A 13,141-nucleotide genomic window follows, 5' to 3' on the forward strand; every position below is an offset into this window, starting at 1 on the left:
GTTCCTCCTCTTCTCTCTCTGTTTCTTATTTGCCATGAGATGAGAAGCTTTATTCTTCTATGACCTTTTACCACACCATTTTTACCTTGGAGCCAGGTGACCGTGGATAGAACACTCCAAAACTGTGAGCCAAAATATATCTCTCTTTCTCTATGTGGCAAGTGTCAAGTATTTTGTACAAAAGATGGGAAGTCTAATACAAAAAATTTGTATCAGCGAAGTGTAGTCATTGGTGTGACTGCACCTGACCATGCAGTTTAGAAGCCTATGGGACTGGTTTGTGGATGGAGTTTAGAAAAGTTTGGTGAAGCAGCCTAGAGAAACTTTAGAAAGTTGTGAATAATTGTTGACGGGCCAGGGATTATGTCAGTGGTTTCACCGCCTGCCCTGCAAGTTCAAGGACCTCAAGTTTGATTTCCATTAACAAAAAAGGAAAAAAAAATGTTGATGGCCAATATTGACGAGAGCTCAGAAGACAAAAATGCTGACATGAAAGTGAAAAGTAAAGTCCAGTTGAGATGATGCTTCAGTTGAGAATGAGGAATGTATTACAAATTGGACTACAGGCCATATTTGTTTCATTATGGCAAAAAATTAGTCAATTTCCTAAGATTTTGTGCAAGCCTAAATTTAAAAGTAGTGGACTGATTAATTTTGGCAGAGGAAATTTCAAAGAAACCCAATGTTCAGGCTATGCCATAGGTACTGCTGACTGCTTTTAGCCAGATCTACATTGAGAATCAGAAGCAAAAATCACAGTCAAATGATATGAAGTTTTGCCAGAAAGAAAGTTCTTATAAAGTTGGAGAAAAGGAGAGTGTGGTTACTGAAATGATTAGAATTAAAAAGAAGTCGGGGCCCGGGATTTAGCTCAGTGGTTTCACCTCCTGCTGTGCAAGCACAAGGACCTGAGTTCCATCCCAGGTACCAAAAATGAAATCAACTACTTTGCATCAGGACGACAGAAAAGATGGCTTGAAGACATCTCCCAAATTGGCCACATCCCACTAATTGCAGCCTCATGGATGGAAAAGAGTAACTCTTTTACAAGTCTTTACTTTAAGAAGAGTGCCTTAAGGTGCCCTGGTGGAGAAGGCCCTCTGAGAGAATTGGTGCCCCAGGATTCATTTTACCATGTTCAGCCATCCAGACATGCACAGGCTACTGGAGCCTTGGTGTAGGAAGCCGGCTACCCCTTGAACTGGCAGCAGACCTTGGCACCATATATATGTGTTGATTTATTCATGAAGAGTTGTGAGGTCATGGAGTTTTCCACCTAGATTTCAATGTATGTGTATGGGGCGTGGGGGTAGGAGTCCAGGAAATGTTACCTTGAGAGTACATTGTGTGAAACAGTGAGAATGAACCCAAACTTGCAGTGGAGACCCGGGAAGTCAGAGATGCTAGGAACATGAAAAAAACAGGAAAGCTGCAGGCAGTGAGTGGAGCCTGCTCAAGAGAAAGGCTATGTGGGCTGCAACTGCCAAAGCCATAGAGGTAGGACCTTCACGTATTTTTATTTTCATCTCAACTTGTTCTTAACACCATCCTGTAGAAATTGTATTCCATAATAACCAAAAGAATCAGCAAAAGAGGGAAATAACACTCTTGAGCTGCTATTTTGTGAGATTTGATTAATTATAACACATGTAGAATGTGCAAATTTTAGATATTTCCAGGTTTCTGACATTTTGATAGGTATCATAACTCTGTAAATTCATGTGTGTTTCTCCATAAGCAATCATTTATACCTCAAATACTAGGTTATTTACATCTCAGTTCGCAAATATACGTGATGTTTTAAATGCAGGGTAACAAGATGTGAGTTAAATCATGAATTTTAAAATCAGAGAAACATGTATTTATGTCTTGTCTCCACTGACAGTTGTAGAAATTTTGCCAAAACACCTATATAATCTTGGGGCCAGGGATGTGGCTCAGTGGTGCCACCCCTGCCTGGCAAGCTCAAGGTACTGAGTTCGATGCCCCATACGGCAAGAAAACAAAACACACCTATATAACCTAAATGACAGTTATCACCATTAAAATGGAGATAGTAAGATACAAATTTCACAGGATTATGGATATAAACATAAAATAATGCAGATAAAACACTTGAAATAAGCCCTGTACATAAAAACACTTAATAAATAGTAACTTTATTAGTTATATAACTTGTATTTTTCTAAGATTTAGACTTTACTTGGTGCCCTCACACTTATCTATCCTCTTATCTGTCTCTATCCAGAGAGGTTAAATAATTTGCACAAAATCAGATACATAATAAAACAACATTTGTCAAAACATCTTTTTCTATTTTTGTCTATCTGTATTAATCATAAGGGACCACAGACAGCCCCAATATAAATACACAAAATGTGCCAATGACCTATCCCCTGATTCCACAAAAACCTTCAGAAGGAGTCCAGAAAGACACATTTACTTATGAAATTTAAAAGGAAAGTACAAAAACATCAAAATCAAAAATATTTCTTCCAATGTTGTTCAATACAATTATTATTATATAGCTCCATGATAAAATACTCCATATTATGATTTAAATGTATTATATTTTTAATTTTGAAAAAAAAATTAGGATAAAACTAGCTACAAAAGATCTAGGAATTAAAAAGAAGCAAATTGTATTAAACATTTGTATTTTAAAAAGTATTTTACTGAAAAGCAAAGCATGTGACACAGTATAATATAGTAGTGGAAAGGAAACAGAATTTAATCTAACAAACTAAGTCCAAATCCTGGGTGGCCCTGCTCAATTTAGTCATTATACTCTCATCTGTAATATAGGAATAAAATGATGAAATGCTAGATTTGTATTTTTATGTTACAGGGAAGTTGCTTCATACAGTGTACATGGAAAAAATGCTATGAAGCTAGTTCTTTACAGTTGGTGAAAAGTCTACCACAGGAGTTACATTTTAGGTCATCAAAAATTCTGGAAAGCAGTAAATATACAATAGACACCTGTTGACTGGAATAATAAAATATTTTTTAAAGTATTTCTAGAATATTAAGTGCATATATAGATTTGAATCTTTCAAGGTCAAAGTCTATTATATATATGTGGCTCCTGTGTGGGCACAAACTTCTCTTTCAACTTCTGCAGGCCCAGGTCCAAGGCTCTGTGCATTTAACCCTATTTAGCAAATGCCTTCTCCTGTATAAGGTTATATGGAGGGATTATTATGACCATTTGTATAGTTTGGCAACAACTGGAATTTAAAACGAGATTCAATAATCACTGCTGTTTGAACTTATGAACTTATATTAGGGCAGTGTGATCAGAAGTCACATTTTTGTTATTTTTTCTGTTTGTTCACTTTAGTGAAAATGTGATTTAGAAAGCACTTGTCAAGTTTATCTTGCTACATGCAAAAAGTCATTATTTATTGCTAGCAATTTTCTGAATTTATCAATTTTTAGCTTGAAATTCTAAGTGCATATATTAATAGGCGTAACTAAAGTGCAGATAATAGGAAAAGTAGTTTCATGAATTATGCTGCGGTTTACATTTATATTGAGAAGTCTAATTGTTTCAATACAAAATCCTGTTTTTATTGAACAAGTTAGGACTAAGTTAAGAAACTCAAATAACAATTCCTTTTGATTTCACATTATCATGCCATCTGTAACCAAAGTACACAAATTATCTGCTTCACTCACTTCCTGTATTCAGTGATGCCAGCCTCCAAAGCTGAATTCAAAAGTTTCATCCTCCCCCTCCATTACTTCTGTTACTGTCCTAGGGAAGAGTGCTGTCATCTGGACAGTTATCTTGTGCTCCTACACAATCTTCCATCTGCCTTTAGCCTCTCACTTTCTTGGCCTTGCATGAAACACACGACCATGGATTTGTTGAAATCCAACCTTGGGCATTTGCCTCATCTGATGAGTTGATAGAACTAAGGTTGGCCCTTCTGTGGCCCCTGGATAAAGACCTATGCCAAGCCCAACTTTGAGCCTGATAAACACCAGCTTCTGAAGCTTTGCCGCAAGTGGGGAAGCTACCTACTTCACCCTCAGACCTATTATTTAGTATCATTCCTAAACTGTGACCATTCATTTGACTCTAGCATAGGTTCTTAAGGATGCTCTCCTAGTGTATAATGCAGCATGTAACTGCTTGGCAGCAAATATGTATATATATTCATCTCCTATCACATGCATTGTTCTGTAATTCTGCACAGGTCTGTTCTCTTAGAGTGAACTTTTGCCTGTGCCTAGCCTATAAATCACTTGCTCATCCTTCAAAGCCCATTCAAAAGGACCCTTCCTGTGTGGAACCATCCTTAATATGATTCTTCTGCTTCTTAACAAAAGGATTAGCTGCTCAATTTTCTGTACTTATTCAGCACTTTCTCTTCATAATGTCTCTCATCCCTAACTTGTTAGGCTGTCTTTGAGTTGGATGTCTATTTCCCCGTTTCCCTGGGAAGACTGAAGCTACTCTGAGGCAAGAGAACAAAATGTGTTCATTTTTATAGACCCAATCCATGACACGGTGCTTGACACATAAGGAGAGCACAAAATCTTGCTTGAGTGCTTGAATTTCTATTTAAAAGATGTCCTTTAGCTAAAATGAGACAAATAGTGATAGAGGGCAGGGGAGAAAAACTAGGACTTCATGTCCTATTCTAAATCAATCATATTAAAGTCAACACAGACCTGAAGCAAAATACTAGACATAAGTGGAAGAAGGGGCTCACATAGTAGTGTTTCAACACATTATGAAACAAGAATAAAACCATGATTTATTAAGCACTTGGAATATGACAAGCAGCATATTGGACAGTTGAATAGATTTTAACTCATGGAATCTGCACAATTTTGTGAAGTATATATTATTTCTGTGTTATTGGGAAGGGATGATCTTCAGTGAGATGAAACAGTTTTCCTGTGATGCCATCCCCGGTGATGCTGAAGATTTCAATCCAAGTTTGCACAATTTGAGAATTAGTTTCTCCCCTCCTCATTTCAAAGTCATTCATGATGGGACTTCTGATCGAGTTTGTAATAATAGCCTTAATAATGCACATTCCTGACATTTACTTGGTCCTGATATTGAGCCAAGTTCAGGGCTGGATACCTTAGATACAGAGGTGAATTAAACATACTTCCTCTCGAAGGCTTTAAAATGTATTTAAATTAAGTAGAATTTAAACCTTTACTTATCCACTTTAAAGTAATTCTGGGGTTTATCAAACAAATAGAGTGCTTCATTTTGTTTGGCTTTGTTTTGCTTCTGTGCCTATGTAAGGAGGGAAAAGAGTCTCTTTATCAAATAGTGTGAAGGAAAAAGGCTTTCTTCCCTGCCAGGCGAGTGACTTCAATAATTACCAAAGGGTCTGGAGACACCAGTTCCTTCCAATTAACTTCTGTTACCAAGTGCTGTTGACTGCTTGCCTGACAGCCACACGCAGATGGAGGGAGAGAAGTGCACACAAGATTTCTTTGTATTTCATAGTTCACAGATTAAAGGCAGTGTCAAGAGCAAGTCGGAGTTGAGGAATTGATTTATTTGGCACAGAGTGTGTGGGGAAGGGCTGCTTCTGAGTCATTACAAACAAGGCTAAGGTGCTTTAATATTATGTTCTACCTCTTGGTACACAAATCAAACAATTTTTTTTCTTTCAGATGTAGTCACTCAGAGAGTATCACTGCCAGGAAACGTGGCTAAATCCACCTTTCTTCCATCCCAGCACTTAACAATCTTCGCGGTAGCTGCTATACACACACTGAGTCTGGCTCCAATGCTCACTGGGAGCTATTGACAGTGGAAGCAAACTGGCTTTGGCAAGTAAGAGAAGATTGTAGAGAAACTGACTATGCCAAAGAGAAAGCAAACTAGATTTCTAGCCCAAAAACATCTTCACAACACATTAATCATCATAACAGGAATGCAATAATAGCAACAACTCAAAGACTAGCTACATGTGCTAAGCGTTTCTTGTGCTCTGTGTGTGTATTGATTTTAGCATTCAGTACATTCCTAAGAGTTAGTACTATTATTATGTTCCCTTAACCAATGAGAAAACTGAAAAGAAAAGTTAAATAACCTGCTCAAGGATAAACAGCTTATAAATAGAGAAGTTGAAGAATGAAATTAAATCCAAATTGTGTTGGTCTTAAAATTAACAGATTTGGAAGAAATATGGAAAAATAGTCATGAGTCTAAATACAATATCGGGAGAGTACTGTGTATGCATGTCAAGGTATATGGGTGAATACACAGAAATGTTACCTATTAAACATAATGCACATGTGAAGATACATGTCTCTGTGTGTGCATGTGTGTGTATGGAGTAATAAATAGACTGTGTAAATGTACTACACCTCATCAAGTTTTCCCTCTAGATTAGCATCCATTATTGTTCTTTCCTAACCCAGTCTTTACTATGATGATGCACAACATTCATTCTCCAACTCCTATAATCCCTCTACACTACCCATGTATTCTTGGAATTTTACCATAAGCAAGAGCCCTTCCACCTCAATGGTTAATAAAATGATGTAATTTGTTTATAAGTCAGTATTACTAAATTAATTCTTACTTTTTCAATGATTTATATTTCTTTACTACTTAATTATTTTGGTGTTCACATTGTACCAGATTTGGCCAGTGGAAGTCCTCTTGAATCACTTTCTGTGTTTTTGAGACATGCTCCTATAATGCTGTCATATTTTTTTTTTTGCTGTACTTTATTACTTTCCAGCATAACAAGATATTCCAGTCTCATCATGTGCCTAATTTTCCATAGTCCTGGAATCAGCTACTTTTCTTTGATAGTGAGGAACAATGATAGATAACAAGGTCTGAGAGCAAACTTTACTCATCATTGTTTGGGTATCTTTGAATCGTGGTTCTGTCAGCTAAAAAACATTATACATATATACATATATATATATATAAAACTGCATATATATCTAAAAATGCAAACATAAATGTACAATGCACAGATACCGAAATACACTCCTAAATTTCAGAAATCAGCAATTCACACTGACATGTCAGATTGACATGTCCTTTTCAATGAAGAGTTTTTTGGTTTTGTCTTCTAATATTCCATGTCTATAGTATATATTTATTACACAGAAAATATCTTTTCTCCTCAATATTAGCATATACATAGGGAAGTCCTAGAATATACCCAAAGTACTTTCAAAATTACTTTGCTCATACTAGTACTAAGAAACGAAACAAAACCTCCAACCTACACAACCTACACATACAGTCAAATCTTATAAAAATGTTATCTGGGATTAACCTTTCCTTCCTACCTTCTTCCTTTGCCTTTCAATTTAGTGTCATATTTTTTCTCCCCAAAGGCCGGGGATTTAGCTCAGTGGTTCTGGTACCTGCCTTGCAAGCACAAGGTCCAAGTTTGATCCCTGGTACCCTCCACCCCCCCAACCCCCCCCGAAAAAAAATCCGAAAATAAAAAAAAGAAAATATGCACAGATATTTCCCCTCATTTGTATCAATTTTATTTTTGTATATGTAGAATATTATATTTTTCAAAGGTCAAAATTATCCTAAAATGTACATTCAGAAAATTTATCACTTTCTCCTATATCTCTTTTACTTCACTTTCTGCCTACACTATCCTTATAAATGATGCCTATTGTGTTTATTCTTACACATATAAATGTTAACATATTAATAAATATGTAATATAATATTAATGTGCAAATGTTAAGAATAACTCGATATAGTAATGTTTTCTTATTTTCACCTATTTCTTACAGAAATTGTAGCAGGTTGTACATACTTTTGGGCATTTAAACTTACAATATCTCCTAGCAATCATTTCATGTAAATTCAGATATTTTCCTCATTTTTATGTAGCTGTGTAGTACTCAGTTGTGAGTATGTACCATATTTTATTTGGCCAATTTCTTTAATTAAGCATTTCAGTGACTTTAATATTTTGCAAATATAAATAATGATATAATAATTAGATATATACAATGCAATTTCATATTTTTGCTCTATAGTTTTAGGATGATTTCTAGAAATTCTGGGTCAAAAGGTAAATATACATTTACAATTTTTATACATTTACTACCACAATGTATGAAAGCACCTTTTCCCCTAAAACTTAACCAATGGACAGAACTGCCATTTTTTTTCAAATTTTAGTAATCTATGGCACAATGAATACTTTCTTTTACTGTCATGTTTTTGAAATTTAGCAGTCTATGGCTCGATGAATATTTTCTTATACTGTCACATTCTTCAAATTTTAGCAATCTATAGCACATTGAATAATTTCTTGTTTTTTCTTGGTACATGGTTTGGTAAACTGCCCCAGGGTACAGGAACAAGTAAACTCTTAAAATATTATGATATAAGAAGTCAAAATGTTATTTGTGGAACTCAATGTGACTTTGAAGTCCTTTTTGTTTTAATTCATATTACAATCATTTAAAAACTTATTTTGTGTAGGCAATATATTACATCTCAAATACAAAGCAATGAGCAAATCTTTCATGGTCCTTACCACTTCAAAAACTACATAGGGGACAATACATGATGAGGAAAGCAAATTTTTTTACCTGCTGCATATAGAAACATGGTAGTCACTAGAGATCCTTCCAGATAGAGTGACGGAAGCAGAAGCCACTGTGAAAGAAGGGGAAAAAAGATGAGAAGCGAGAGAAGAGGAATAATTAAGACACACAAACCTGAAAATTTTAGTTATAAGAAGAAAAAGGAAATAAGTCAATAACTAGTCAGAGAAAAGAAGTCAAAAGATAATCTTTACATGAGGAAGGAGAAAAGGTTTCAGCATATTTTGTCATAAGTGGGAAAAATACAGTACAGAGAAAGAGGTTGAAAAACACAAGAGAGATTAATAAATACTGACAATCAGTGTTGCTAAGCTCAAGAGACAGCAAGAAAGTTCAGGATATAGCACTATAATGGAAAGGTACTTGAGATATTGAAGGAGAGCACAGCTAGGGTAACTGGGAGAAATAAAGAGAATAAGGGGACTGCTACAGGTCAGACCATAACTTAGGAAGAGGAAAATACGGTTAAAGAGCAAGCTGTTTATGTGTTTTGAATAAGGGATGCAAGAGTCAGTGGCATCTGTTCAGTGCAAGGGAATTAATGGAGGGAGCCTCAAAACTCTGCAGGCTACAAAGAATGTTTGATGTAGTCATCGCCAGTAATGCAAGAGGAAGTACAGAGTAGTAACAGAGGAAGACTGCTGGCTAGTGATGAAGGCAAGGCTGGTATCAATTGTCCAATATAAAATTTTCTTTGGCATTGTTAAGCTGCCCAAGAAGATATACAAAGAATATGAATATTTGTTTTGTGGACTGTATCCAGACTCAGGAAAAGATTTGTAAATAGCAGTGGTGTAAGTGGTGTATATGTAGGGGTTTCACCTAAAAATATGTGGCCTGAGGATGAAGATTTTTTTAAATTCTAGTTTGAATTTATTTTTGTTTAGACCACACATTGTACTTGGTATTTGGTCCCCACCAACTCATGATACTTCCGATCATGCCATGTGTCTTACCTTCTCCCACAGAATTATCTACTTTCCATTCCTTTTTATGCTTCCCTCCTTCTGTCCCTCAATTACCAGAGGAAACTGCTGTGTCCACATTAAAATGAACCTACTAGCTCTTTGAATTGCTCCTGAGCAATAGGTAAACAAACATTTAGTAGTTTGGATACTCTCAATCAAGTGACTGGAAGCATCATGTAATGGAAGAGTTTTTATCACTTTATTCAGGACAAATCCACAAATCCTGGCCTTCAACTTACACATATAAAACACTGATTATTTCTTCTTTGAAATTTTTATTCATTTTTAGAATACGTCTGATCCGAAGTTGGTAAACAGTTTAATCTAAGCTGAAGGCTCTCCGTTGGAAGTACAGCTCTAAGCTTTCCATGGCTTTCATTCTCTGCCAGGCCAGAGTGACCACACAGCAGTCCGGGCAAACCTCCTGGATTTGCTCTTCGGATTACTGTCACATGCCCCAGGGAGCAAGACCCTGCCTGTATGATTGAGTCTTCTCAGCTTTCACGGGGCTCCAAGATGCTGTTGCTTATATAAAACAAAGTAAATCTGGGTAGAATTTACTTTTCTATCTAGGATATAAGCTTCTGTTGAAGAAGAAACTGTTTGGGCATATCAGATACCTACAGTGGTTCCACTGGCTAGTTTTGTCTTTGATACACTCACTTTATACTTTCTTTCAGTCCCTCCATTTTTTAAGCACACATATAGTGTTGAAGTACCCTGTTCAAAGCAAGTATAAGAGAAAGGAATCTCCAAATAAAACAAATGGCAAATTCTGAGAATGAAATTAGATTATTATACTTCTGACAAGGTTTAATAAAGGGACTATTTAACAAGTTGTGGGCAGAGTGGATTCCTAACTTTCCACATTAAGGCTAGTAAAAAAGGAGCTGTTACAACTTCCAGGACTAAAGGCTAGAAGAGAGTCACTCATCCTCATTTACTCTCTACCTCCCCAAGTGTCTCTGTCAGAGCTTCGCATTAGTTGAATTCATCAAGAAGCTAGAGGCAAGAGATTATTGCTGTAGCCTTGCAGGTCGGCCTCCCAGAAGAAACCCAAGAGGAACAGGGTGATGTGTACATCTAGAGGGGCAGATGGAACATAACACACTGGAACTAGGAAGATGATTTGAAGAAGACATTTGTATTGGGATTTTCATTTAAAACGTAACTAAAAGGAAGGTCACTGATAAAGAATGAGTCTGAATATTTCTTGCTCATAGACATGATGAAAGAGTAAATCAGAGTGAAGTAGGTTCAACCACCACTAAATAGTTTTCCTCTTCACATTAATTTGTTGTTTTCTTTTCTCAGATCCAATGCATTATAATAGAAAGAACAATAGCTTTGTAGCTAGGTAAGTCTAGTTAAAATACTGATTTTAGTGGCTTATTTTCCATTTGCCTTCAGGTACATTATTTAACCTTTCTGAACTTTAATTTGTTCACCACTAAAAACAGGATTAGTTGCATCTATCTAGTATTAATCATGGCACATTGTAATAAATCAAGACAAAAGTCTTTCATCATGTTTAACAATATTAAATCTATATAAATATGAATCCAAACTTACCAGTACTATTTAAGAAACAGTGTCCTGCAGCCAAAAATTTATTGACTTTTAAAATGAACACTTGTTTCTATTATCAGTTAGTCTTAGTCCTTCATCCAAAGCACAGTGTTAACCTGGTTAATCAGAAGTTGTAACTCTTTCACCAAATATAGAGCCAACTTCAAAACAGTTAGAGAAGTTTGTTGTAATCAATTAATAGAGTTTTAGTTTGGATGAGAAAGTTCTGGCAATGAAAAGTTATGGCGATTGCACAACAATGTGAATATGATTAATGCCTTTGAATATATAAAGGAGTTTAAATGGTAAAATCTATGTTATAGGTATTTACTACTAGTAAAAATTGTTTATGTGCTATTCAGATGTAATAACAATCATTAAAGTAATAAACAAATAAAACATTTGGAAATACCGACCTAGAGAATGAACAAGAGTTTTGGGATGAGACAGACTGTGAATCTGAACTAGTCATTGTTGTATATCTGCTGAAAAACTTTGGCATTTCTTGAACATGCATGGATTCACTTTTATTACATTGGTACCTTGGTTTATGAACTTAACTTGTTTTATGCTTTTGGGAAGGAGGGTTGCATTTGTGTTTGTGTGGGGAAGATAGCCATGGTAGTGTTTGTCACTAGATGTGAAGTTTGTGAACTGAAGCAAATTTTTGCTGAACATTTTTGTTTGTGAACCAAATTGTTTACAAACAGAAGTGTTCGTGAACTGAGGTATCACTGTATTTATAAAGGAATTAAAAAGACTAGCAAGCTACCATGCAAAATACAGAAGAAGGTGGCCACATTATAGAAACAAATAATTTTTCTCTTTGTTGTATTGCCATTGTTATTATTAATAAGCCTGAAAATGCAGAGTCTGAAGTGTTGTCTTTGCATGGTTTTTTGTTCACATAACATAATCAAGTTATGAAAACTAAGATTTTCATTTCAGTAAAGTTATTGAATATTTCATCATTTTAGAAGTCCAATTTTCTTCACCCATTCTCAGTGTCTTCTGCCTTTATAAGATAAGGGACAGATTCAATTTATACTGTCAAACACTAGCTGCCTAGCTATCTAAAAGACTATTTCTTTTAACTTTCTTTTATGTTTACCTTCCTGAAATACAGTTAAATGCTACAAATAAAATATAAAACCTTCAACAGTCAAAACATACCAAAGGCTTCTATCCTGCCTGATGTAAGGAGATCTTTTGAAGCAAATCAACTGTTTAGCTTAATAAAATTTTACATGTTTGACTTTATAGACAATCTATAAGTAAGCAGGGTCCCTATAATGTTGTTAAAATAATTTTTGTTCAGTGCTTATAATTATGTAAATATAATGCATTTGAGGTATTGAGAAAGAAAAAAACAATGATATTTACACAGACCATAATCACACAGAGGTAAAACATCAGGGCTAATTGATCCAGCTTTCCTCTTTTGAATAAAGTCCACTGATTAGAATTTAAAGTTAGCAAGAAGTGATGGACTTAATTAATTAGCTCCTTTTTACTATCTGGACAGCCTTTTTTCGGTTGTACAAGAAATTCTTTCTATGTCCCTTATATTCGTACATTCATCCCATTTCACTCTACAGTATCACTAAGGGTTATCTATCTTAATTATCCTTTCAAAGGACAATTTCTTTGATTCATTGAATTTTCCTATTGCTTTTTGTTTGTTTAAATTTCATTGATTTCCACTCTGCACTTCACTGTTTCTGTACTAGTATTACAGTATACCCCCACGAAGTCGTGGTTCAGAGTTTGTGGTCTCATTCATTTGGGATTTTTCCTTACAACCTAACTAATAACTTTTGGAGGAAACCTCTGCAATTTCATGGAAACCACAAATGTCCTCCGCAATTGTTTGCAAGTAGCTGATTGGCTGCTTCCTTATAACCCATCTCTGGCAGGTGCACCAGCATTCCTGCATCATAACAGGTTCTGTACCATATGTAGCTATCTTTTTTCTTTGTTTGTTTGTTTGTTTTGGTGCTGGGGATCCAACTCGG

The 13,141-nt window shown here is 35.4% G+C and overlaps 1 protein-coding gene across 17 annotated transcripts in view; it reads right to left on the minus strand.

Moving 5' to 3' along the window:
• The window catches only part of Tenm4 (teneurin transmembrane protein 4), a 2,854,999-nt gene that overhangs the window by 2,177,930 nt on the left and 663,928 nt on the right, over nt 1-13,141 (minus strand). For 2 of the 17 annotated variants that reach the window (XM_087211369.1, XM_087211368.1), the window contains one exon: nt 8,575-8,641. The exons of the other annotated variants lie outside the window; for them this stretch is intronic. The gene's annotated coding sequence lies outside the window, so the exon portion shown is untranslated. The remainder of the gene's footprint in view (nt 1-8,574; nt 8,642-13,141) is intronic. 17 annotated transcript variants of the gene reach the window in all.

This window comes from Heterocephalus glaber, unplaced genomic scaffold (assembly GCF_053883595.1).
Source record: "Heterocephalus glaber isolate CG9 unplaced genomic scaffold, H.glaber_assembly_v1.0 deba00001428, whole genome shotgun sequence".
NCBI lineage: Eukaryota > Metazoa > Chordata > Mammalia > Rodentia > Bathyergidae > Heterocephalus > Heterocephalus glaber.